The sequence below is a fragment of the Struthio camelus genome, chromosome W (genome assembly GCF_040807025.1).
Source record: "Struthio camelus isolate bStrCam1 chromosome W, bStrCam1.hap1, whole genome shotgun sequence".
NCBI lineage: Eukaryota > Metazoa > Chordata > Aves > Struthioniformes > Struthionidae > Struthio > Struthio camelus.
Genome location: NC_090981.1, coordinates 20,182,474 through 20,208,933, shown reverse-complemented (window position 1 = coordinate 20,208,933; position 26,460 = coordinate 20,182,474). Strand labels below are relative to the sequence as shown.

Sequence of the window (26,460 nt, the reverse complement as noted above, 5' to 3'; positions counted from 1 at the left end):
GCATCTGAGAACATATTCAGTACACACCTGCTAAATAGTTTTGCTTTTGCACTGTCTCACAGAGTGAAACCAATGCTTGAAAAAAAGGAGCATCACTGAGATGAGGTGATTGAAAGGCCTAGGCAAGAAAGGGTTGAAAGGGTAATCTTAGCCTGGATGGTTCTGGCGGCCTGAGCAGCGCAACAAGGGACGATAAAAGCCTAAGTCAGTGTTTGCGCTCAACGCAGGGGGCTGGAAGGAGCATCAGCCAGCGTGCAGCCAAGGAAACAGCAAAGACTTGCCACCGCCTGGAGAAGTCTTCGACTAAAGTGAACTACAACAGACAGAGCCTCTGCCAATTATTTGGTAAAAAGATGTTAAAAGGTGTACTGAGGTGTGGCACTGTGGGAGTGCTCTGGTACTACCAAAGTAGTTTATGGCTGACATAATACTCTGCAGGGCCTTAAGTAAGGACAGGCACTGCTCCGACTTTGCTGGGCCAGGACTACATCAATGCAGTGTGAGAATCATAAGGCAAAGCTTGCTAGAGAGGATCCAGGACAAAATCATTTCCTTCAGTTCTTCTGAAGGCAATCAGTTTTTTTATTTATTACCTACCTCTTTTATGTGTTTACAGAGATATCCATTGCAATGAAGGCTCTAAATGCAGATATGCCACTTGATTAAATTAGCAGCAATTTCTAAAATCTTTTACAGGAGATAATTATCAAATGTTCTGATCAAGGCAGAAAAAATAGAGAAACTTCTGTACTACAGAAGAGCCCTGCAACAGCTAGAAAAAGTCTTTTTCATAGCTTTCCCTTCAACAATGTCACACCTCAGAAAAGTAAAGAGCAAAACCAAACCTTGCAAAGGCTAAGACATGTTAATGTCATATAGCATTAAAAGTGCCATGAGCAGCATGGAGCAAGCAGTGTTTGCTCAGAGCAGTTAGCGAGATCAGGGCGGGTGAAATCCCAGAAACACATTAGCTTGTAAAGTGTAAAGGACTAGAAATAATGGCTAGCAGTGAAGTTATAGGTCCTGCCCTGCTGCTGCAGAGTAAGGGGAAAAAGGCAGGGAAGGCTGAGTTCTCAAAAAGTTCAGACTATTTAAATAGGTGTCTGAAGTACAGTGTTCAGAGTTCAGGCTCGTGGGGAATTTACCTATTGCTCCCCTTGTTGACCATGGAGTCTAAGGGAATACAGTGGATAAGTTTTTCTAAACGAATCATAAACTGATAAATGAAGATAGTTCCACCCTCTAATGAAATACAGAAGATGTGATATGATCAAAGCGTATAAAGCAGAAAACGTTGTTTTACTCTTTATTTCTTCCCCTTGGATGCTTGAATAGCTCCTCCTCCTCCTCCTCCTCCTGACAATCTATTTTTCTCCGGCCACTCTCTGCATCGCTAAAGACTCTGGGTATGTGCCAGGAATGTGTTAAGATTCCCCAGATAGGCATGACTTCTAGGTTTGGCTACAAAAGTTTTATATGAGAGCAACCAAAGCAAACACTCGTTGGTGGTTCAAGGAATGCAGTTTTAATGATCTGAGAACTGTTTTCTCTGAAAACTGAAGATTACTTTCCTCCCTTGGGAATAATCTATTTTTTAAAGATCTTTCTATTCAGCAGCAGAGAAAGCAGATTCAAGCATTTAGGAAGCCGTGTCCACTACAGATACAGGACTGATATTAGTGGTGGACAGATTTAAGTCATAACCATTTGATTATGTAACAAATAAAAAAAGGCAAATGCTTTGACTAGCAATTCTACTCTTATTGTCAAAAGACTGCTAAAATAAAGGCATTTTCTTTAAAAAACTACCACAAGAGCTTAGTACCACTCCAATTACCCAGTTCTCCCAACACTAACCCTTTCTCGGAAGCTTTCTGCAAAAGAAATTATGTCATCTTTGTCTCCAGCTGAATCCTGAAGTCCATCCCCTCTGTTTATCACTCAGCTGCTTCTGAGGTCAAAGTATAAGTCAGGATTTAGGATCTTCTTTGCAAAATTTCCCAAACACAAGTCCCTCAATTTAATATTCTTTACTTCCAGATCAAATTGGCCTTAATAAAGTCAAAGACAACCCGCAGAAAAAGATTTAGAGCAAAGGTAGACAACAAGCATTGTGCTAACTTAAAGGTCCCCATAGAAAGTCATATTAACCCAAAGCAGCTGAAGGAGATGGGATCTCAATTAAGCAAAATGATTCCCCTCCTATGCTCTCGTAAAAAAAGTCCCTAGCCATCAGTTTGTCACATTTCCCTTTCCTGTCAGGCTCTAGGATTTATTTTTGCCAGGATAAGCCATTTAATTCATCTGAAAAACTTGGTTTCTTTGCCTTCATCATCTTCCACAGTCAATTTGGTTCAGATTAATCTTCTGTCTCCACACCCCCATAGGAATACATAATCAACTTCATTCAAAATCATCACTCATTATTGTTTTGAAGCCTGACAGTTTCCAAACTTTAAGATAAATTTAAGGGAATATTGGTAAGCCATTCACCACAAACTCTCTGCAGCAGATACTATTCAGACAAAGCTTTACGCACTTAACTTCTTTTGACATCCTGAACATTTTAGGCATGTAGATGAAAGGGGAAAAAGAAACCCTAGTGAAATTGTGCGAAAAATTAGAACTTTGTTCAAATCATAATTAGTGCTATATATAAAAACACTGAAGCTTTTCTACAGAGGTAAACTCATTATTACATTATTCCTAATAATTCACTCAAAAGTAGTGAAATTAATTCTGCTGAAATTATTCACAAGCATTCATAGATAATTTTTAATGAAAATGTCACTTGACTGTTTCTAGATGGTTTGTTTGGTGCTTTCTGCAGACAGTCTAGACATTTTAGCACCACAGAACAAGTTTCGTGCAGTTGCATGTACTGAAACAGAATAGCTTAAGCAGCTATCGTTGAATATGTATGAAGAGACTTTTCAGATGCGTAGTAGTAAGATTTCCACAGAACATGCTTCTAAGAATTTCATATAGTGAAAGAACATAGCAATATAACCAATAGTTCAGATTTTAAATATTCAAATAATCAATGTTCACATTAATATTTTCAGTAAAGAGTTAGTGAGCAGCCCATATCCAAAAATGACATTTTGCTGATAGTCTAATCATTTCAAACACCTCAGTGGAAACTTTTGACAGGTCATAAGCAAATTCAGCAGTGTCCAAACTGATGCAATACAGAACCGCGTGGATAATTATTCATGAAAACAGAAACTCTGGGGAGGGAGGCAAGACTTGTAAGAACACTGAGATACCGCTTAAAGGGAAACGTCCGTAGGTTGTTTGAAAGGGAGCTACCTGAGCAGGACAAGCTAACCAGGGCAGGTCTAAAGGATCAGTCACAGGACTGGTTTCATTTAATAGTTCCGCTAATAATACTGGTACAATATTGCGTGCCATATATTCCATACTGGAACACATCCCCCAAAGAGGATGAAAATAGCAGCCATTCATCACTGCGCAAGAGGATCGCAAACAAACTGGATTACGCTGAGGACTGATTATCTAAAGAAAAGGGATACAGAAGTCAAGGTCATTCATTTAGAGAATAACAAGAATTTCTGCTATAACCTGCAGGCTCATCTGTTTTAAGTAGATGAAGAAAAAAAGAGATGTAAGTGTTTATTCAAGCACAGAATGACTATAAGCTACCAATATAAAGTGGCTATGAAATAAAGTAGGTTAAAATCTAGGGTATTTCAAAAAATATTCTAGCAGAGCAAGGGAAGTATTGACATTATTAATCTACAAAGCACTGGTGAGACCCTCATCTGAAAAACAATTCTGGTCACCCATACACACAGAAGATTAATTTAGACAAAATTAATACAGTCTTCTAGTATGGTCTTCGAAGTAAGGTTTTCTAGGTTGACAACAGAGTACAGTCAACAGGCCAGGAACTCCCAAGATCCAAACAAAAATCTCCAAGTGTTCTTTCTTTTACCATAGAAGATATATTCAGGTCCATGGGTTGGTTTGTTTGTTTTTTCCAAATACACCTTGTAAAGTAGATGTTCATAAAGTAGGTATTTGCAGCAAGATAAACAAATCCGCACATATCTTCATGAAGAGGCTGCATGTACGGCTGCAAAATACTCCAAATTTAAGTTCCTTCTGCCTCATTTTATGAGAGTTTAATGTCTCATTTTTAGTCCCAATGTTCATTTTATTTCGAAGTAACCCTAGGCACCACCGCTTTTCAGAACTACAGCAGTCTGATCTTTCATTCTTTCTAATTAGGGAGTTTCTTTACTTCCATGCCTGCACATAACTTCTATTACAGTTAATGGGAATTCTGTTTGTGCACTGATCTGAGAACAGACCCCTAAGATATTGTGTAAATAGCTTTACAGTTGACTAGCCACTGCTGACCAACTGAGCAAACTGATATCCTCATGTGCTCTTTATCAGAAGTTGTAGCTAGACAAGAAAAATATTTTATGGGCTCTGGATGTCAGAGTAAGGGGAAATAAAAAGCTTATATTAGGATAAAGGCGTCACGAAGGTGTGAGTTTAGCTCATCCTAAGCTGGTGAAGGTCACACTTAGCCCTCCTAAAGCTGTTAAGAGTTGAGTGCTGCTTCAGTCACACCAAGTGGGACACACAGAAAGTGGCATTCCCCTCCAAACAGAGTTAGCTGTCTATTCCGGGCTAATTATTCTGGCTCCAGTCATAACCAGGGCATAGAAACACTGAAAATCGATCTCCTTTGGGAAATACACGTCTCTTTTTTCCAGTAACTGGATGACCAATACTGGATATCTTTCTTTTACACGACTAAAATTACGAGCTGAATCGCACCCAGAGTATGAACGGCTTTAAGGGAATCATTGAGTTGCAAACTGCATCTCTCTTTGCAGAGCATAACGAAAAAGTGTCAGGAAGTCTCATTATCCTTTATCTAGCTTAAATAATATAAGGTGCATATAAAACCGCATTTCTGATTAAATAGATCTCTTCTGAAACACCAAATGTTGGTTAGAAGACATGATTAATAGAGGAATATAGTAACTAAACTGGAAATAGTCATTTTAAGAAAAAGTCAGGTAGTTTACGTAGTACTAGCATAATTATTTATAGCTATGGTGCCAGAAACCAGTAATTACTATGGAAATAATCTAGATTTCCCTGCAGTAGCCTCACATGATTTCACAATAATAAACTACAATGTTCCTTTTTTCCAGGCAGTGTGGAAGCAGTCCCACAGCAGTAAAATACTGTTCAGTTCTATTAGTGTTATTATTTTACTATTTCACAGATAGGAAACAGCAGCAAACTGAGCAGCAGTTGTATGAACCCTGGTAAAGGAGGGAAAAAAAAAAAAACCCACCTCCAAGCTTATGATCTTACTGCCCTACAAGCTTGCTCATCATCATAAGCCTGTATGCACACATAAGGCTTGCAGTGAAATGTGAGTCTATAAAATAGAGGGAGGAAAACAAGTTTTGCTTACTCAGAACGTGGGAAATGCAAACTGTCCCATCGCAGCTGTCAAAATTGTAAGAACCACCAAGGTTAAATCTCTTGTCTGGACAGGCTACTGGAGCTGAGTTTTCAATTCGATCCTTGATCTCTATTAAAAGTAATAAATAAACAATTAAAAAGGGGAACGATAGGCTAACAAAGGGGGGGAAAGGTTGTGCAGTAATTTGTTTTGCTTCCAGAAAACAAACCTGAGCATAACTGCTTGGGTATATGATACAGAAATGAATCCCTTTTTCATTCCAATATGATAGGCTCTATTGTTTTGCGATCATTTGCTTCTCCCACCTTTTCTTTTGAACTATGAGAAAATTGAAACAAGACAACGCCATTAAAGATGAGACTGTAACAACAGCAATTCAAGCCCTCTAAATCATGCTAAGAGTCCTCAAATAAACAGAGCGATCACATGAAAACAGCTCCAACGGGAGCTGACCTGACACTGCAGCTCTAAATAAAAAAGGGATAAAAACACACTTGTGATTCAAATACATCTAACTTGGAAAAAACTGGCTGTGCATTTTGCACGCAGAGTCGCCTCTAATTTTAAGTATGTCTCTTCCCCTTTTTGAAATTTGAATTAATTATGCCTTAGAGCTCCCACTGAGTGGAACCTGGAACACATGCCTACCCATATACATATGTACACATAAATGTGCATGCATATTATTATGATTTGATTTCCTGAATGGGATTCAATGGGATTTACTGCCATGTGTATGCATGTGAGCCTCTCTCTTTTTCTTTCTTTCAATCACACAAAGAAATCAAGCCCCAGTGAACTTTACTCACCAGGTGGCTTCTCCTTAACTTAGCAGCGACAGCAACAGAGCCTGATTTGGTTTGGATTTTCTCAAATGCTGGACTTGTTAACACTCGTCAAACACAGGAAAAATAAAATAGCACATTTAATTTCTCTCTCAGTATGAAAGGGCTGCACAAAGAACCAGCACATTCCTAACCAGGGAGTAACGGGTACAGTGCAAAACATATTTACAACACTTGAAAAATCTGAAAAAAATAAAGGCATTCTAGATGAAATACAAGCTTTTCCCAAGCTCTCTTGGTGCATAACTGCCAATATATTAGCAAGGAGAAGTAGCGTTACCCAAGCAGGATCCGTTTACAATGAGTCAACCAACTAATGCTGTTTACAAAAGACCCAGAGCTTGTTTTTGGAGAAAAGAACCCCAATTCACTGCCACCAAAGCAGAGTGGTGTGTACAGTTAGCAAATCTTTTCTTAGCTGCAAAATTAGTGTCAAATTGCTAAAGCCCATAAACTACGTCAGCATAAGTCACTCTCATTAATTTGATGGGGGAAGGTAGACTTCTCAAACAGCAGGCTTCTCATTCTAGTTTTTATTTTAATCAGCTAAATAATGAGCTGAGGGTAGAGTTGCTTAACCAGGCCAAGGGAAGAAGAAAGCAGAATCATCTTAAAACACCAATCCTGGATTTAATAGCCTACAACAAAACACTAAGCAGGTCAGCTTCATGGTTCAGCAATTCCTAAAAGCCCTGTCTACTTCTCAACAGCTTATCGGCGGCCAGTGTATAAGATCTCCCAATGAGATCTGATTTACAGCACTAAAGGGTTTTGCTGCAAAAATGAAGGGCAAGAACGGTAGATTGCTTTCTGTATAGTGTGTCTGTATACGCGTATATTAAAAAAAAACAACTCAGAGACTAATTCAGACCTCGTAACAGGGATCTCTTGCACTTTTCATTGACATAAACAGGTCATGATGCCTGGAAAAGCTTATGTAGAACTCGGCAGCAATCTGGTTTGTTTTTTCTGGGTCAAAGTCAGAGTTTATCTTGTTAAGCTATCTAATTGAACACAACCCATGTGATACAAGAGAGCTAAGTGCGTTAAATGAGAAGGCAGTGGGAAGGGGGATGCATTTATACCCGCGTGATGTTGGGAGGGTGCAGCTTCCTGGAAATACCCAAATTACCTTTGAAATAGCTGTTTTCTGGAGAAAAGAGACATCCAACTTCTATAATGCATCTTCTGTACCAGCATACTCCAAAAGTAATTTAGTCTGTCGTAACCGTGAGGTGGTGCTTTGCCTTCAGCTAAATGAACAGGTTCTGATCTTCCTTTGCCTGGTGTAAAGCTGAAATAATTCTATTGTTGTCAGATGAACAATGGTAGATTTACATTGGGTAACCAAAATCAAAATCAGACCCCAAATGTCAAGCAAGTCAAAACCACAAAGAGCATGATCTAACCCACAGTTGCACAAACCAGGGCCCAGTAAAGTGAATTATATATAATAACACTTACAGTTTCCTAGTACTATTAGATTTGCCTTTTTACATAAATGCTTAAGTTATGATAAAAAACAGAGCTGTGTCAGTTCTTCTCAGTCTCAGCACATTTGCTATTAGCATAAAAAATGCTGCTTATGGCAGAGGCAGCCGTGCTTGAAATTTCTGAATTAATGGATTTGATTTCCTCTTGAGACAAACCATCAGCCTTGCAGTAATGGAAATAGATATAGTTGGTAAAACAAATAAAAAGCTGGCATGCAGATAAAATGGGTTTCAGTTTAAAATAGTAATGTTGTAATTGAAGTGAACAATTACAGGGTTGCTCCTAGGCACAAAAGAAATACCATGAAAATGAAGTAATGTTTTTGTTAAGTATAGTCATTTCATGAAAATGTAGAGCTGCAGATGTCATCGTCTGGAAAAAGGAAAACTATACTTATTCTCCTTTACTGAGATCATTTGATAACTTTTTGCTAATTTTAATAATAATTACTAATACTAAACCTAATTTTCACATGGGGGAAAGACAAAGGGAGAGCAAAAGCTCTCTTAGCTGACAGTAAGGCAAAAAAGGTATGTTTGTCTTTCAAGGGCCAGTGGTTATCAAGGGTCAGAAGTCTGTAATAAGAATTTTTGCGGGGGGTAGGGAAACCATTTTCTTTTAGTAGAAGAAAGTGCTCTCGTTTGCCTTCTTTGTCAGGGCTATAATATGGAAAAGCCTGGGTAGGAAGAGAGGAATGTCGGCAAGGCGAAGTGATCACCAACTGCAAGCCACGAGACGGGGGAACGGGGAGGAACAGGCGCAGCGTCACATCTCTTCACTAAAGACATTTCGTCTAACTGGGTCGGGTTTCTGACCGGCTTTCAGCGAGGTACGCCGCTGTGGAGAAACACAGACTTTCGGCATATAAGAGCCTTTCATGCTAACGTATAAAAGTAAAAGCCATGAAGCGCGCCGAACGCCACCAGTGTAAGTGTCACCTCCGATCTGAGGGGGCGTCCATTAGCTCCGCTTCAACAAAATGCTCTGCTGCGGCCTGTGTTTTCTCGCGCTTTGCATGCAAGACAGCAAATGTCCTTATCACAACTCTTTCTCCTGATTTACTAATTAGCAGATCATAATTGGCGACTTTAAAGTCAGCAAAACACACGGCTCTGCTTGTGACACACACAAACCCCAAGACGTTCTCTGGCCGATTCAGTGCTGTCCCTGCACTACGTTTCACAGAATGGCTGAGGTTGGAAGGGACCTCTGGAGATCGTCTAGTCCAACCTCCCTGCTCAAAAATTCCCATCGCTACCAGTTCATGTTTACACCATAACGCAGCAGGAGACGCAAGAGATTCCCAACCGCTCCGCAGCTACGTAACCGGCACCCAAGCAACGCGTTTCATAGCTCTACAGGTTTTGTGGGCCCACACAGAACGAGCCTTGAAGGCCACGACGGCCTCGGATTACAGAAGAAGATCCCATCCATCCTTACTTTGTTCCTTGTGATTTCCAGCTGGCAGTAGCAAGCTTTTAGAAGTTTTAAGGCTGCTATTCTATTACTTGGAATAACCAAGGGGAGGTGGAAGGCCGAGGCGATGGGTCTGCTGCTCACCGCACCTAGGCTCGTTTGTTCAGCCTGGTACCGAGCGGGGTAATTCACTTAACGCGGCAGCTGCATCTTCTCGAGAAGCCTTTCGTGAGGAGACTAGAAATACAACATGTGGTTATTATTCATTACTTAATTCTAGCTGCCTGCAACGGCCTGCGTGGTATTTTACACGCACACAGCCGAAGCCCCTACATGTAAATGAATTTTCTACAACTGCTGTATCAGACGTGTCTGTACTGCAAGATATAATAGCAGCCTATTTACATATGTCATTCCAGAGCGCTCACACTGAGATTTTACTGCTTTCTTCACACTCTTGCACTTATATAAATACACCCACGCAGTACAGGTGGATTTCTGAATCTTCAAATGTTTCTCTTCCGTTAGGAGACGTTTTTTGAAACAAATTAACACCAAACCCAACGCCTCCTGGTTTACACGTGTTTATTACTTTATTTGGGGTTTTTAAAGCTCTTCTGAAATGTTTTAAACAAGCTGATGTGCACCCATGGAATTAAATACACACCTAATCTGCGGAGGAAAATAAATGTCTGACATGAAGATTTAAATCTTTATTTTCCTCCCTTGACGCTGTGGCTGGTGACACATAAACGTACTTCTCCCCCCCCCCCCCCCCCCGACAGAGTAATAAAAATCTCATTATCTCTGAATAGGCAGCAATTTCGTTATCTAATCTTTTTACCAAAAGGTTAGTTAATTAATCAGAAACAAATCCTGATTATTATTTCAATAGAATTAGAAAGACAAATCACCAGAGTACGGCTAAATAGGGCAGGCCTGTGGTTTAACCTGCCTCATTTCCATGCAAGCCCAATGATTGTCAGGCGCTCGCGGTGAGCAAACAGCCCCGAGAACATAAGCCAGCAGATGGTTTTCTCTCGTCGCTAGCCTTTCCTCCCCTCTAATGCCTGTGATCCCATTACCTCACTGAATCCGTTACCAGGGTAACTGTTAAATTGCTGTGAAAGGCATGGTAATAAAGTAACCTGTCACACTGGCAATAAAAGCAGCAGAATTTTCCTGTTCACTGAACTTTTCAGCTCATCAATACGCACTTTATGGCGAAATTCACCACTACACACAGGTCAGCGGCAGGAATTGTTCCACGAGGCTTTTGAAAAGCAAACTAAAGTTCATGTAAACACGGGAAAGATATAATTAAAGACCGGATTCAAAGATGCACACAGAGCTAATGCTTTGCTATTTACTGTAGGAGGTTAGCAGGAGATTAGAGATATTCAGGTTGCTCCTTTTTTACGCACGCTCTATGAATAACCCTTGCTGCAGACGGAAAGGCGATTAATCCAAAATCATTTTGATAGTGTTTAAAACCATCACCTCCACGCAGCCGACTGTCTACCTTAGCAGCTGTACTCTGACTTATCTGCTAAAGTGGATTTTTGGTATCACAAAATAATCTGATGCCAGAAGGATTCATTTAGAAGTATTTTCCAGAGTTGGTCTACGTGCAATTGTTTTACAGACTTTTGAAGCAAGTTTGATATCTTTAACAGGTTTTTGCAATATCTGGATGATTCCATCAGTAAAAGCTTACTGAGCACAATCCTAGGGAGAAAAAAGGCCCACAGGCACTGTGCTGATCCTCCCATCTGAAAATACTCTTCCCACTTTTCTAATGTAACATATCCTATTGCAATTTTGATCATAAAAGGGGGCAAGAATTTCTTTTCTTTCTTTTTTTTTTTTTGTAGTGCCTTGCAATACACACTAAGAACTTTTTCCATAGGGTGTAATCAATGCATGTCACTGATCAAAACTGAATCTGAGATGGCCACGTGGAAAAACCCTCCTGACTTCAATTAGGCCCACAAGAAACCATAAGAACATGAATGAAAAAGAGAGTGCATATCTAATCCTTGTTATTAGCTGTTTGCAGACTCTACACTTTCAGCTCCATTTGGTAATGCCATTAATTATACTGCAGCAACCTTGGAATATATTGGAGTATGCCTGTTGAGATAACCTCTCTCTCTCTCTTTCTCTGTTCTCCTTTTTTTAAAAATAAAAATAAAAACAAAAAACATACCAGTGCTTACAGCTTGTTATGAAAAACCAAAATCATTTCTTTGACCAACAGTGAGCATGAGCTGCAGTGCCAAATGCAGCTGCAGGCTATGAAAGACATGTCTCCAAATAGGAGCCATCCACGCTATATAGCCTTAAGAGTCACGGAAAGCTTGTCGCAGATAAATCGTAGTGTACCCTGTCTTCAATTTTTAGATAACCAAGTTTGAGACAATACTAATCTCTTTGTGAGACCGCTGTGGTAGGGCCAGGTTAGATTGTCTTGACTGAAGCCAGATTTGCCGCATATCTGAAACTTCTCATAACCTCAGGAGCTACTTTAGGAGAAAAGGACTGAACGATTATGTCCTCTTAGGTATTTCCACCGCGTTCAGTTTTTGTAATGTCAGACTTTAAGTTTCTTACGCAGGCTGGTGTTCCCTTAAGTGCTGGAAATCTTCCACGGACGTTTGTATGAGGAAGAACAAGCCAACCACATGCAAAACTGTAAATTCACAGTCTGTAGCAGAGATACATTTATTAGCTCACATAAAATGAGAGAATTTATGCTGATCTCTAACCTAGAATTAAGCTGGACTACTACTGAGATTCAGGAAACCCTAAATCTCTCTGATATCTGGCACATATAACACCTCTAGTTATAGCTAAACTGGAAATATGTCTTCAAATAAACCAAAATACTTGCTGTTTCCAGGTGACTAGTAGAGGAAGCAATGTTCCCATGAGATCTGCAGACAATTTTGTGGATGGAAGCAGTTCAGGACAGATACCCTGGGCAGAGTCTTTGCTTCATATTCTTTTATGATTTAAGTGAATAAATGTCAGAAAGAGTGATGTGCAGATTTAGGTTCCACAAAAGCATAGGGTTTTTAATAGCTGCCGTTGTTTTTAAAAGTTACCTTAAACTGAGTGCAGACTAGATAGTTCATGATTACGTCTTGGCTGGACGCAAACATAAATGAGATGTTGACATGGATAAATGCCTGCCTTATAAAATGCACATGAATATTCATAAGCAACATTTGTTAGATCACTTTCCCAGCTCTGGTGCAAACGCACAGAGTAGGATTTCTATTCTGCATGCGAGTTTCTATGGGAAACTCCTCCTAGGGCACCGATTTCCGTGAAACACGGCACCGTCTTCTGGCTGTCTGCTCCTATTTGCTTTCACCTTTCCTGTAGCTGCAACTACACATCAAAAAACTGTCGGAGCTCAGGTTAGGCTGAAGTACCGCTGGCTATATTTATAATGGCATAACTTAAAATTCCTTTGCAGAAACCACTGAAGTTATGGTGTGAGAAAGTAAAAAAGGGGGTCAGGAGAGAATTAGACCTGCTGCTTTTGGAAGAGAAGGAAAGCGGAGTAATTGCGTCCTGCCTTCCACCACATGCTGCGCCCTGATCCCTGTCCTCCTCAATAGCACGTTGAGATGAGGCCGGCTTTGCAGCGCGTCGCCCTCTTCTCCTTGGATTAAACTCATTCCCACACAACGGAGCATCTCCTGGCCTCAGCACCGCCTAAGCCCCGCGCAGCACTCTGCTTTGAGCCCTTAAGTACCGCACGAGCCTTGCAGGGGCTTCGCACAGGTGTGGATTTCACCCTTCAGCTTTAATTTGAAAAGGCAAGTGATTGTGAAAATAGCACAGACTTAGGTCTACCAGGCACTACTGGGAATTTTCCAACCACGCTGACTAAAGTTAGTGTCGGAATGCCATATTTAGGCATCAAATTGAAAAGGCTTGCTTTTCAGAAACAACTGAATGTTTCCGGCATCTGTTAAGGTCACCACGTGCCAGCTTTCAAATATCATCCCACTGCTAGCTTGGTGCCAAGATAAGGCCTCAGATCCGTCAGTACAAGAATCCAAAAAATAACTTTGGGGTCTATTTTAGCTTTTTTCTCTGTTTGGGACAGGAACATTTTCCTTTTCCCAGTTCTATCACTGAACATTTCTCACTGCTTGTCACAACTGTGGGTAATGAAGTTCAAGGGAGCAAAGGGAGCACAGAAACCTACTGAACCACTCGTTCAGAGCACGCGTTGCAGTGGGTCAAACTCAACCGAGAATCAGATCCAGGGAGAGAAAAAAACAGTGCAGCAGATTTCCGTGGAGTTATAATGATTTGCATCAGACAAGTTACCAGACTGCATCTATTTATCTTGGAAGAGTGAAAAAACTGGGGAGGAATGGAAGAGCGAGCTGTCTCTCAAGGTTGCTATATGGCTCATTTGATTTTACCTATATGTATGATTGATCCTGCCAGCTTATGTTTTATCCACTTCTCTTTTATGACAGCGGAACAATGAAAAATTACATCTTCCTTGGTTTTCTTTCTTAGCCCTTTACCCATGCTCATTTCTATATTGTCCCTTTCTCTTATACTAGCATGGGCAATTATGTATGAACGAAAATCCAATCCCTTACCCTGGAATAAAGGCTTATGACACCAGCAGTTTTTCATAGTCCTTCCTATTGCCAGAGACTGGGGTGCGGATAGGAAGGGGACAACAAAACCCCATGCCAACCCTGTGTTTTTGATGTCGCTGCTGTTTTGCACCATGACTTCACGCTCCCTAAAGAAACACATCCTCTTCAAACATCAGGAATGATTATTTCAGCAAGTTTTAGTGTTCAGCAGCAACATATGCAGTGGCAGCTGTGCACTAGCACTTTGAGACTGTGGGTACTTTGGATCCCAGTAAGAAAACTGTGACTCGCATGTAAAGAGCAGCAGAAAAGAATTTTTCCTCATTCAAAATAGTGCTGAGACTTCCAAAGCTAAAAGACTAACAAGGCAATTTACTAAACCCACGTGGATCCAATGATCTACCCTCCAAAATTTCAGTAGATTTCTTGAATAATGCATGAAAAAACTTTCCACTAAAATCTTCCACAATTTCAACTGACTGGTTTGCGTCGAAATCTCACACCAAGAGAGCATAAGATTCTTTGATCCCTGACTAAGCTCTTTTCCTGTACTGCTTTTCTATTCACAATTATCTGCATTATTTTCCTTTCCATATGTTATCAACGGAAAATTCACGGTCACAGACTGAAGATCAAAGATGAAATTTCATCTTCAGATTCTGCTGTTCATGCTCACAAACCACTCAAGCGCCGCTCCTGCTCTCTGTGACAGCAGCACAATCCTTGATTCAATTATAGGTTACAGTCAATGGAGACTGTGCTTTAATCTGTGTACAAACACAAGGATAAAATAGAAACACGTACCCATTCTAAGGATGATACTTTATTACAGGGCGATGTCAGGAAGCATTGCAATAACGTCTGGTTCAGAAAATGGATGAAATTAAATTGTCTGCTAGGTTCCTGTTACGTACAGACTGGCACATATACCGCTCTGCTTCGCTGTCATTTATTTGACTCAGAAAGACTCCAACCCACCAAACACTGAGTGATCACAAAAATTTCAGTGAGTCTGGAGGATTCCCTGTATTACGTGTGATTGGATCATTATGCTAAACTGATAGGATTTTTCCAATACTACTCAAATGTGAGATCTTATTCAGGGGAGTAATCCCACTGAAATAACTGACATTCTTGCTCAAGCATTAGCATGTTCACGTATCAGAGAGTCTTGCATCAGTTCCTACATTTGCTAGTGCCTTTTTACAGCTCAGTATAAAGTGCTTCTTCCAAGGTCACTTTAAAGGGAGAGGTAACTGCAGACAGTTGGCCCGTCCACGACGACAACAGCCCTACGCTACCTTGCAGCAAGACTCCTTTACGAGTTAGGCTGGCAAGGCCCAAACTCCATTACTGTGGCTCCAGTTTGGGAAAATGCTTAAACACATGCTTAATTTCAAGATACGTTTCAAATATCATGGGACTGAGGCATGTGTTTGAGTACTTTTGCAAAATGATTAACCGAACGGCGAAGGAGGGACAGCGGTCGTGAGAAAGGCTATTTCTGGGAGCGACAACGGCTCTTCCCTGGATAAATCCTGCACTTTCAGCCCATCTGTCTCTCTCCCTCCTCCTTTCCATTTACCGCAGCCAAAAATGCAGTGGAGCAAATGCCACGAGAGCATTTGGGCGATTGCCGGCCCGGGAGCAGCAGGAGCAGGCACGTTGCAGCCCTCATGAGCCAGCTCCTGCCCCTGCCGCCCAGGCGAGCCGAGGGCAGCACGCTGCCACATCGCACAGGGATTTCCCTGTCCAAAGAACTTGGCTCATTTCACCACACCTGAGAAAAGTGTATTTGCATAGCTAAGTCTCTCTCACTTTTTTTTTTTTTTTTTAAATGCAGGTTCATTGTGTCAAGTGATGCAAAATAACTTGGCATAACTGTGTGGCGTGATGAAAATTAAAACAGCCTCTTTTGGGAAGGAGGGCAAGGTGTCTTGGCATTGCGTAGGAGGAAATAGCAGCTCACTCAATACCCATATAATCTATAAACCACCAGTAAGCCATTTGTCAACTACCAGAACCATTTTAACACACCTCAATAAAAACTGTATTGCTTCGATATCTAATGTGATTAAGGGTCTAAGCTTGTGCTTTATTAAATCTCTGTGGCTCCTTCTTGTCATTTCCTCTGAATAGCAATTATAAAAAAAAAAAGTTAAATAGATTAATTTAAAATATACTGGAATGAGTTATCATCAAAGAAACAGGGGCTATCCCCTGAATAATGATATTTCAACTCAGGAAAAAGGACCTTTCGCAAGTTCCATTTCCAAAGAAGCTCTTACAGTCCTTCTCAAGTTACAGACATTTCATGTGCCAAAAGAAAACTGAATGGAAAGGTATGTGAAAAAACAAATGGTTCGCTTCTCACTGGTATACTCAGAACATGTTTTGAGGGCTTCCTTACAGTGGGCGCCACTTAAAAGTCAGTGTTTGTCAACAGGTGTCACGCAGTTACCGCAGCTATTTCCTGCAAAGCTCTGGTGCTTCAGACACAGCTCAGTGACAGCGCTTGGCAAACGCTCACTTTTAAGTGGCAACCAATATAATTACAGCCTTCAGGAAAGTGAGAGATGAACAGCACTGACTGAAAACGAGCCAGGTACCATATCGCGTGGGGCAGAGCTGCGCCGGCGTTCCCACGCGACTCTGCCAACGCCGCTGGGCCCCCAGCAGCGGGACACCCGCTATTCCCGTCCCAGAGCAGAAGCTGTCAATTTTGTCAAACTTTACAGCGGGTTTTATAATGAGATGGCTCTGAAAGGGCAAGGATGAGAGGTCAGCAAGCATGTTTCCATGCTTAACATAAAAGGGGAACTCATCTCATCCGCTGTCATTGCTCTGTACCTGATTTTCTCTGGTCTGGTGGAGATCAAGAAATTAGGAAGCACTCAGAGATGGCATGAATTCAGGTGGATATAGGTCAGGCCATACATGTCATAAAGCACCTCACTTTACAATAGCTTCCATTCATTAGATGTATTCTGTTCTTAAGAGTGGGTATTAATTCTCTTTATCAGCTAAAATTCACATATCAGAATGGTTTTGTCATGTCAACTACAATTTTACACTGATGTTCAAAAACAGCTATACTGAAGAGACTCCCCTTTAGTTTGCAAAGACAAGTCCCGGATGCCAGCTTTAATGTTATCCATGCATTAATGTTATCCTTATGCGTTCATCATGAATGTCGTATTCCTACGGTCCAAAGGAAAAAAAAAAAAAGAAAGAGGATGCCAGTTTGTTAATGAAGAGTATTCTCTGCTCTGAGGGGCTACACAGTATGGCTGAAATTAAGCACTCAAATGTTATTTCACCGCTCTGTGAACCTAACACGATATAGTATGTCGTCATACTGATGTTCAGTATGTGAGTAGTAGTTCATCCGAGCAGTTTCATTGAAATCAATGGGCCTAACTCACATGAATAAGGTCTCACGTGGCTGACATACGTTTGTATTCATATTGAAACCATGACTTCCTTGGTCACTGCTACTTAGTTTGCCTTATTAATCTGCTGGCATCATTTCTCAGTTTTGTTGAGTCATACCCAAAGTAGAGAAATGAAGCACTTTCTGTGATTTGGGGGACGTCAAACAGTCACTTAAATGTAAATACTGAAAGTCTGCTGAACTAAAGACAATTATCTGAGAAGCAAACTCACTGTTTCATCTATAAGTCATTATTTCTGTGGCAGTACAGAAAACAAAAACTAAAATATTTATGTCTACTAATACTATACATTTCAGTGTACTCCTACTTGCTTTAGTGCATGTCACAGCTTCCCACATGCAGCAGGGCAAACCTACATAAGAAAAACAATCTTTGCACCAGATTTACTGGTATAAGAGTTTATGGATAATTACTACAGTTTTTTTCTCTGCACAGATTATTTGGCTCATTTATTTTTGGCTGCCTTTCATAGGTTCTTTGCATAGGGGAGGGGCAGGACTGCATTCTAGGTACTCGCTTTTTCTTCCAATTTACCCAACCTGCTGGCCGAAATAGAGTTTTGCCCTGTAGGTATATGCTATATATATGTGGACATGTACAGATGTAGGATATACGCTAACCTGTTTTGTCTGTGCCCAGTATGCGTTGCCTGTGTGCATAGGCATGGACCACGATGAAACCAGGACCAAAAATCCCTGGATGTACGTTATCATCAGACCCTCAGGTTCACTCATGTGTTCTTAAAACAGTAACACCTAGCTCCTAAAAGGTATTTTCCCCTCATTATAAATCAAAATGCTCTACCTTATTCTTTCCAGAGAGGGAACTGGGCTACAGAGAAAGGAAGTGACTTAACCAAGGCTCTCGCCTGTAAAAGGATGCAACGATCAGCAAATACCATCAATAGCAAATCCCACTAGCACCAGGCCAACCCTTGCGTAGTCAGAAGGCTGCGTAACAGCTTGTATGCAGCCACCTCTGAGACCATTAACAGTAAAGGAGAATATATGTCCACCGTACAGTACAATTAACCTAAGCACCCCCTTTTAAACAACTTTGGCTGCAGTACTTTGTTTTCTTCAAAGGAAAAAAGAAAATTGTCAGAAGCACATTTTTCAGTACAGTCTCAGTACTGGAATTTCAGTACTTTCAGATTCCTGGACTGGGTAGCAGAAAAATGATGCAAGACAATTTTGTCTTAGATTTGTGTAGACTACTTGTCCTGGTTACATATGTCTCCCTCTCCTTTTCTTTCAAAAAAAAAAAAGGGGGGGGGGGGGAAGACAAGCAAATAAAACCAAGAGAGAAATAGCTGCCAGAAACTAATCAGGACATAGATATATGAGTAGTGATACCCAGTTTCCTATTCAGAAGAGGTTACAAAAAGCTGGACTGATTAGGTATACCTACACACACAGTTACTATGCTGTTGCTTTATACTTTCAGTGCTGTAATGGTTTTTAACTTTATGATTATCAATAGTGTTATATTTTATAACACTATTATTCAAATTTGAAAAAAATCCCCCCACAGCTTCACACAGAAAATAAACAATCTATTCAAGCAGTGCCTGCAACCAATTATACCAGCTTACTAGGGCACAAGACTAAAATTAGGCAAAAAAGGAGAACTCATTAAAAATAATCTGTCTAAAATCACTGGAAAAACCAGAGTATGGACAAGTAGGAGAGATAATGTAGGATTTACAGATTTAAAATTGTTTTTAAGCTTTGCTGCTAATGCCAGCAGTTACTGTGACAGTATGTCTGAAAAAGAGGATACACCATGCTTCTGCAATTCTGTTGACAAAGAACTAAAAATAAATCCCAAAGTACCTGAATTCAATCTCTGTGGAAAGTTGCAAGAATAAAGCTTCTGCTCAGCAGGCCAGTACCTACGCACCCCCCCCCCCACCTCATTTTGGTGCCCTGGGAAAATAATAATAAAAAAAAGCTCCTTGTAGCAGCAATATAGTAATCATGCTGGGTCATGAAACTAATTATGTTTTGTGATGGTGGAAATTCTCCATTTCTGTGCAAAGGGGCACTGCTGCATGATAGATGAATGTTGGGAAGGCAGTACATTGTGCTCTTTCATCTCTGTCACTGCATATTTATTCTGACTCTGCTCCTAAATTATTCATTTTCTTTAAGCAATCAATATTAATAATCTGATTTGCTCCTTGGCATTTTTAGTCACACTTCTGTTTAACTGACTGTAAATAAAGGTCACTTGGAGGCTTCCTGCTGCTGTTCTGAAGGTCCTTGCCTAATTAATTCCCAACACTTTTTTTCCCTGTGACTCTGATTAGCAGTTGCAATCAAGTTCAGCAATTAGCTGCCTCCTTGCACAGTGATTTGCTCGCTCCACCTCCCTGTGTAAAGCTACATTTGGTTGCTACTCTGCAAAGGCATAAGGAGGCATTCAAATTCATTTGTTTTGTGTTCCCTGCCCATGCAGAACAGATCAGATTTGTCACTGCCTGCGCATAACCTTTGCCCATCTACATCATGCCTACTAATCACCCTCAGTACCTCCAACAGACGTCACAAACATAATGAAAGGCCTCCCCAGCAACTTACTTGTGCCGTCAGCCCCTTGTACACAGTATTCAACAAATAGTGACCTCTCATCTAATCATTCAGATATTTGGAGCTCCTGTGGCTTGGCTTAGTTGGATCAAATTATTTTGAAAGAGGCCAGCTTCACATTTTATGGATTTACTTTAGTCTGCTAGATGCCTGGGGCCAAGCCGTAGGTCTAAGCACCTTTGAATGCTTTGGAAGTCTGATTCCAATTCTCAAGAAGATGGAGATCATACCCATGCTAGAGCTTGAGAAGTAATTATCGGAGCAAACCTTTCTTGTTTTTAATTCCTAGAACCATGGCAAATTTGTCGGAAATTCCAGTACTATCTTTGCTATTATCAATGGTCCCAGACAGGAGGAACGTCAAATTTATATTCGAGAGGGCAACATCTATCTACTCCAGGTAGTCTTCAGCAGTCCGTATTTGAAGAGCGAGGAACCAAAGATGATGAAAAGTACTAAATATTATAACAACTTTATGAACATTTTTTTTATACGCTCCCTAGTTAGTCTCGGTGTTCCTTATTACATCCTGGGTGATAATTTCTGGACAAACATGGTTTGATGAAGAATTTCTGCCAAAACACTTTTAGTTTCAGGTCTGTTCATAAATTGATTCGAATGCTTCTAATTCAAACAGTAATTCCATAGGCATAGTTACTTTCATTCAGATAGACCTGTCCCCATTATTTCCATGCATGGAAAAGAGATATCCTTCTTTAGTTTAAATCTATTTCAATGCACTTAGAGTTATTCAATGAGTCTACAGGCAGGCTTTTTAAAAGGTAGCAGAACTGCACCTGGGGAAATACTCTCACATCAGGACTAGTATCTGCAATGTTTTCTGCTAGTATTATTACGTTGTGCACTCCAGTCCTTGACAAATAAGCCAATGATAGGTTTGATCAACACCATCAGAATGGAAAAAATATCTCTGAATATCTTCAGGAGATAGCCAAACTCTAAAGGAAGAACATAGTAGGTCTAAACACCCACATAATGGGATTGCATAAGGATTTAAGCTATCACCTACCTTTCACAACTCACTAAGACAATGTCTTCATATTTTATCTTTTATCTATTCATGGAGCTTGAGGGGGTTTTGTGGGGGGGCTTAAGTGCCCTGACAAAGAGATCAAAATTTAACCAGGCTACTCCGCACTTACCAATTTACCAAGTATTAAAAAATAGTTTCTTAATCCTGAGTCCATTTTTACTGCTAGCACCCACTCTGACAGCAGCAAGACAAAGCATGCAGGCCCTGAACAGGCAAATTTTCTTTTTTGCCTTTCTGTTCTGGCAAGTGTGTTCATTTAATCTCATAGGGGATCTGACAGCTTTCCCCAGCTCCAAAAGCAATTCTTTAGCACTCATTGAAGAGTGTTGCAAATGAGAGGAAAAAAAGCTGGCTGGTGTTTGCAGGCAGAGACCTGCTATAGGCACCCTGGGCACTGAGCAAAATCAGTCTGCTTCCAAAACACGTGATGCTCAAAGTCAAGGCTAGAAGCAACAGGTCAGTTACTCTTGGATGGATCACCTAATGAACATAAATTCACAACACAGGCCATATGTTGGCTAGATTATACCACTGGGAACTACTGTATAAAACATCAAGTGCTTTGCAACACAGGCATATACACTCAGTAAAGCAGTTGTAGCTGCAGTAATTAAGGCTGTAAAACTCACACACTCAAAACAACCTAGACCAGTCATTTCTAAGGTGGCAACTTTCCATGTTTGGTCTCATCCCAAAACTGTTCATCATCTTGGAACAGTTCCAGAAAAAAATTCTTTCAGCCATTTTAGATTTATGTAAATTAAATGTATTTCCCTCAATGTAAAAAAAAAAAAAAAAAGAACAATTTTTCTGAGGGAATAAATAATTAAATCTGTAGAAGAGTAGTCTGTGCCTAAGGAAATATGAAAGAAACCCAAACCTACTGCTACAGAGTCATGAACGTTTGCAGATCTGCTGTGGTGAATTCCTCAAAGTCAAAGATGTGTGAGATGCACACAGCTTCCCTTCACCAGTAATTAGCTCTTTCCTATAGTTGTTCTAAACTTACAAATGCAGAGAACTAGATAACTATCTTTTGCTTGCATAGTGTCTGTTGTGTGAGGTCACCTATCATTACTGTTTTCTTTACAGCACATAAAACATCCATCAGATTTGGAGCAAAGGATTCAGGGTAGAGAAACATGCTGTCTGTATAACCTTGCAAAAAGATTTAGTTTTCCCCACATTTGTATAACAGCATTTATAATTACTCATAAGGGAGGTATTATTTATGAAAGCTTTCCTGAACATTATACCTTAGAAGCACGTAAAAGATTAAATAGCTATTTGTTACCTTACACTTGGAGGGACAAAGAAAGCTGTACAAGGAGGACAAACTTCTCTCCTTTTGGCCCAGGTTTTGTTTCCTTCGTCAGAGCCCAGTGTGCACAGCATTGACTAAAACTGTGGAAGCAAAAGAAAATCAGAAGGGATGGGTGGGCTGGAAGACACTATCTGGGCCATATCCTTTCTTTATAGACATAGAAGTTATTCAGGAAGATGGCTCAGTGAAAATTTGACACTTGAAATCTTTATTGGGGGCTCACATCCTATAGAGAGCTGAGTTGACTCATACTTTCATTCTCAGCGCCCAAGTTGGGGTTATAGCATCGGTAGTCACTGCCTGTAATTTGGAGAGGGAGAGGCGCTCCGGACAGTGGGTTGCCCTCAGGTCGCGTCCCGCTGTGTCTCAAAGTGTTTCCCACCAAGCGCTCCCACGTAAAAAATCTTCTTGGAAACTTTGAGGCTTTATTCTCCTCCCATTTAAAACCTGTGGGAAGACCCTGTTCTTGGCTTCAGCATCATTGCCTTTATGTTGGCAGTGCTCAGCCCATTCTCCATGTGCATTAAAGATAGGTTTATTCAGTTTCTTGCGATTTTTTTCCACAGTCTATTCCACAACAGAATTTTAAGCCCATCCTCTGATGCTGTATACAAAGTTTATGGAACAGATGGTGCAAGAGCAGCAATTTGCCTGCATTTGCTACATAACATTTGCCCTTCCCATTATATCTTTGAGGCAGTTGACTGCTGTCCTCTGCAGAAGCAATGGTGATTCTGCGATACTTTGCCTATTAGTCAGGTTGGGAATGAAAGGCATTAAATATTGCAACTGAACGTGGTATATGGGACAAGCTGTCTCCCAGGAAACTAATTTAGTCTGATGATAGGGAATAGTAATGACTGCTGCTCAACTGAGATGGTATTAATGTGAATTTATCTAGTGACAAATAGATACATGGTGATTACACAGGTTCTTTAAACATAGATGATCTTTTAATAAATAAGTTGCAAAGTGAAGACAAAAAAGAATATTTTCTTTGTTAAAGAGGTCCTAGATTGTTTTGTTCCGGTAACCTTGGTCAAGGGTGGCTGAACTCGGACTGCCCAGATACCTACCTTGATAATGGAACTAAGAAGCTGTTATCACATTATTTGCAAACTATAAAGCTCAAAGTCTATGTATCCCTTGTGAGTTGTTCCCAATTTTTAATTCTCTCATACCCAATTTTTCCTGTAAAAAAAGCCTTAAGAAATTAAATGCAAAAAGAAACTGTGTTCGTAGAACATTAAGTTTACATGGTTAGGCACTTAAATGTCAAGAAATGCCAAAGTTAAGGATGAATGCACAACTGTAACTCCATCCTCCTGTGTGTGTGGATTACAATAATAGTCTCCAGTTACATGATCACGCAGAACAATGTAAGGTATATGTCAGGCAAATAGACTATGAAAGTCATCTAAATGAATGTTCCTCCTACCCTGGGGTATGAATAATATTTGATTAAAGAGACAAGAAAAATAAAACTGCTTAGGCCCAAAGAAAAAGAGAAAGCTTGACCTCTCAGGGCAACATTCCTTGAGAAAATACAGATGATGGTGGCATAATTTCTTTGCTTCTTTCTGTTGCTGCTGATGAGGTAATGGTAGCTGTGGGGAAAGTGGAGTTCATAATTTCTTGCATCCATTCTTGCCCATAAGAAATCCTCAGGGCATGCAGTCATCATCCATTATCTATGGTTCCTCCCTTGCTGTCCTGTAACGGAGATGTAGTTTGAATAGCACTGGGAATCTGATTAGTTGCTAATTTGGGGATCACAAAGAAATAGCCCTTTCTGAGAAGGAGACTGACAAGGTACACCTGACGGGTCCTTTTCGTTTCTCACAGTCCTGAAAGCTTTGTTATATCTTAGTGAGGAACAAGGTCTTTTTTTAAAAAAAGTTTACAAATGTCATTGAAATTTATAGTCAACTGCACAGTGTGGATGAGGAGTTCAAAGGACCCAGCTCCTAGCAGTAGATGACCCTGGAAATCTCTTTTTGGGTCTATTAAGTGGCAAGAAAGTGACATCTGAAGCCCCTTTCTCCATGCAAAGTCTCACTATTTCCCAGCCCCTGTGACTGGAATATGAGATCATTTGAATCAGGACGTAGCAGTGATATGCCTTCTGCTGATACTGGATATCAGCTGATACTCAAGGCATAGAAAGAGGATCTAACTTCAAAACCCTCTAACAGTTCTGTTACCTTGAAAAAATTACAACTATATCAAACCTTATGTGTCTAATTTAGTTGCAGAGAAATCAAAATGAAGAGGGTGTGAGAAGAAAAGAGTTTCGGAACGGCAGAACTATTGACTCCAATCAAACTAAGAGGGATGCAAACTTTCTTCAAACGTCAAACCCTATATTATTCTTGGGTATGTATGAATCAAGAAACCTAGATTGAAGTAGTATCCTGTGGAGGAATCCTGGCAACTGGTGAAGTACAAATGTGATGAGATACATTGTTCTGAATCTAGCTAAAAACATCCTAAGTGGTGTTCAACACCAGGGTACTCTGACAAACTGTGTAAAGTATTTGTGCAAAAGAATAGGGTTTCTCTTGGTCAACAGAGGCAGCTGATTCTAGTCATAGCTACTTTCATGACTATACTAAGATTGCTCAGATTCATTCTTTTCAGAATAAATGCAAACCAGGAAATACACATGCATTTTTATTCTTCCTTAGAGTGAAAAGGTTTGGCTCTCGTTTAAACTTCCACACGGATGGTGTGCAACGTGATTCCTCCACGTGAACTCTCCAGCTGTAGTGTAGAACTGGAGGCACCCAGATGTCCACTACTGAAAACGCACCAGGTCCTCCCACATGTGGGGGCACATACCCGGCTCTATTACCACAGCTTTAGGTAGCATTAGGTCATAAAGCACTGAAGTCACTCAACAGTACACTGCAGTTCTCAGTTAGGAAGCATACTAGAAGAAAAGCTTAAGAGGGCAGAGATAAAACTTTTGTAGCCAGGCTACATTCACACATAAAGTTTCCACATTTTACATTAAGGCTGCTAAATTGTCTTGATTTTTGATCATAACTTTACAATTAGAGGACATGCATATACCCCACCACTATATTGCTTCTACTCACTCTCAATTACCTGCCTGTTTGCCAATGCACAAATAAATCCAGCTTCAGTGGCTGACTTCAAGAAATAAGCAGCAACTTGAAGAGCATAAAGAAAAATTGCACAGCTACAAAAGTAGATAAGCTGTGAATGACAAATTAACCCAAAACACTTCCCACTTCATCCTCATGAGTGAGAATAAAATTGTTTCCTAACTGCAGTCTCTAATCTATTCTTTATTTGTTAATTTAACAAAAGATCATACAAATTACGTTACAAAGCTCTTCACTTTAAAGTTTGCACAACTGTATCCCACCTTATATATGGCTATCTCTCAATCTGTGATACTCCATTTGCAAAGAGAAGTGAACATCCAACATGTTATTTTGCAAACACTCATTCAAAGACTATTCCATATATATGTTTTGCTTCAAGCTTTTTTGTTTAGTTGACAAATATTTTTCTACTTTCCTCAATACATGATAGTAGCATGGTTAGCAGGAAAATTGACCATTTTAATCAGGCTACTGTAGCTGTTTAATAAGAAGCTACAGAGGAAGTTTCCCCAATGACTGTCTATATAGGTTGCTTGTAGAACCAGAACCTCACTCAGGCACCTCCTGCAATGAGAGTATGTTTGGTCCTCAGCAAAGAGACTCACAGCCCTGTTTTCTTTCCTGACTAGTTAATACATGATAAATAATGATATTTCACATAACTCTCAAGTGTGATCAAGCATTCATTGCTTTCACATCTATAAAAGCACTTCAACAAATTTCTTGTTTGTTTTATGGAGGTTTGAATCCAGTTTTTGATACCTAATATATCTGAAGATGTAGGTACCAAAAACAGTCAAGCATCTAGGGGACTGGCGAATCTTGGCCACCACAGTTCCCTTTGTAGCTAATGTACCTTATCATGAATTTTAATAAGTTTGTTCTGCTTTGTGATGTAGATAGCCTGGCTCTTCAGCATGTGGGCTTTTGAGAGATAAATGGCAAAGTAGGTTTTTTTCCACTCCTGTGAAGGAAACAACATTTTAAAAGTAGATGAAGTGTGAATCCACTCTTGGCTTTCATATGCACAG

The 26,460-nt window shown here is 40.2% G+C and overlaps 1 protein-coding gene across 5 annotated transcripts in view; it reads right to left on the bottom strand.

Annotated features, from left to right (window-relative positions):
• The window catches only part of LOC138064231 (uncharacterized), a 63,689-nt gene that overhangs the window by 16,017 nt on the left and 21,212 nt on the right, over positions 1-26,460 (bottom strand). For 3 of the 5 annotated variants that reach the window (XR_011137510.1, XR_011137511.1, XR_011137512.1), the window contains one exon: positions 23,155-24,008. The gene's annotated coding sequence lies outside the window, so the exon portion shown is untranslated. Of the gene's footprint in view, positions 1-5,467; positions 5,588-5,687; positions 5,798-6,288; positions 6,372-7,456; positions 7,619-22,265; positions 22,376-23,154; positions 24,009-25,187; positions 26,394-26,460 lie in introns of those variants that run through there. The other 2 variants (XM_068925907.1, XR_011137513.1) reach the window with 2 other exon arrangements.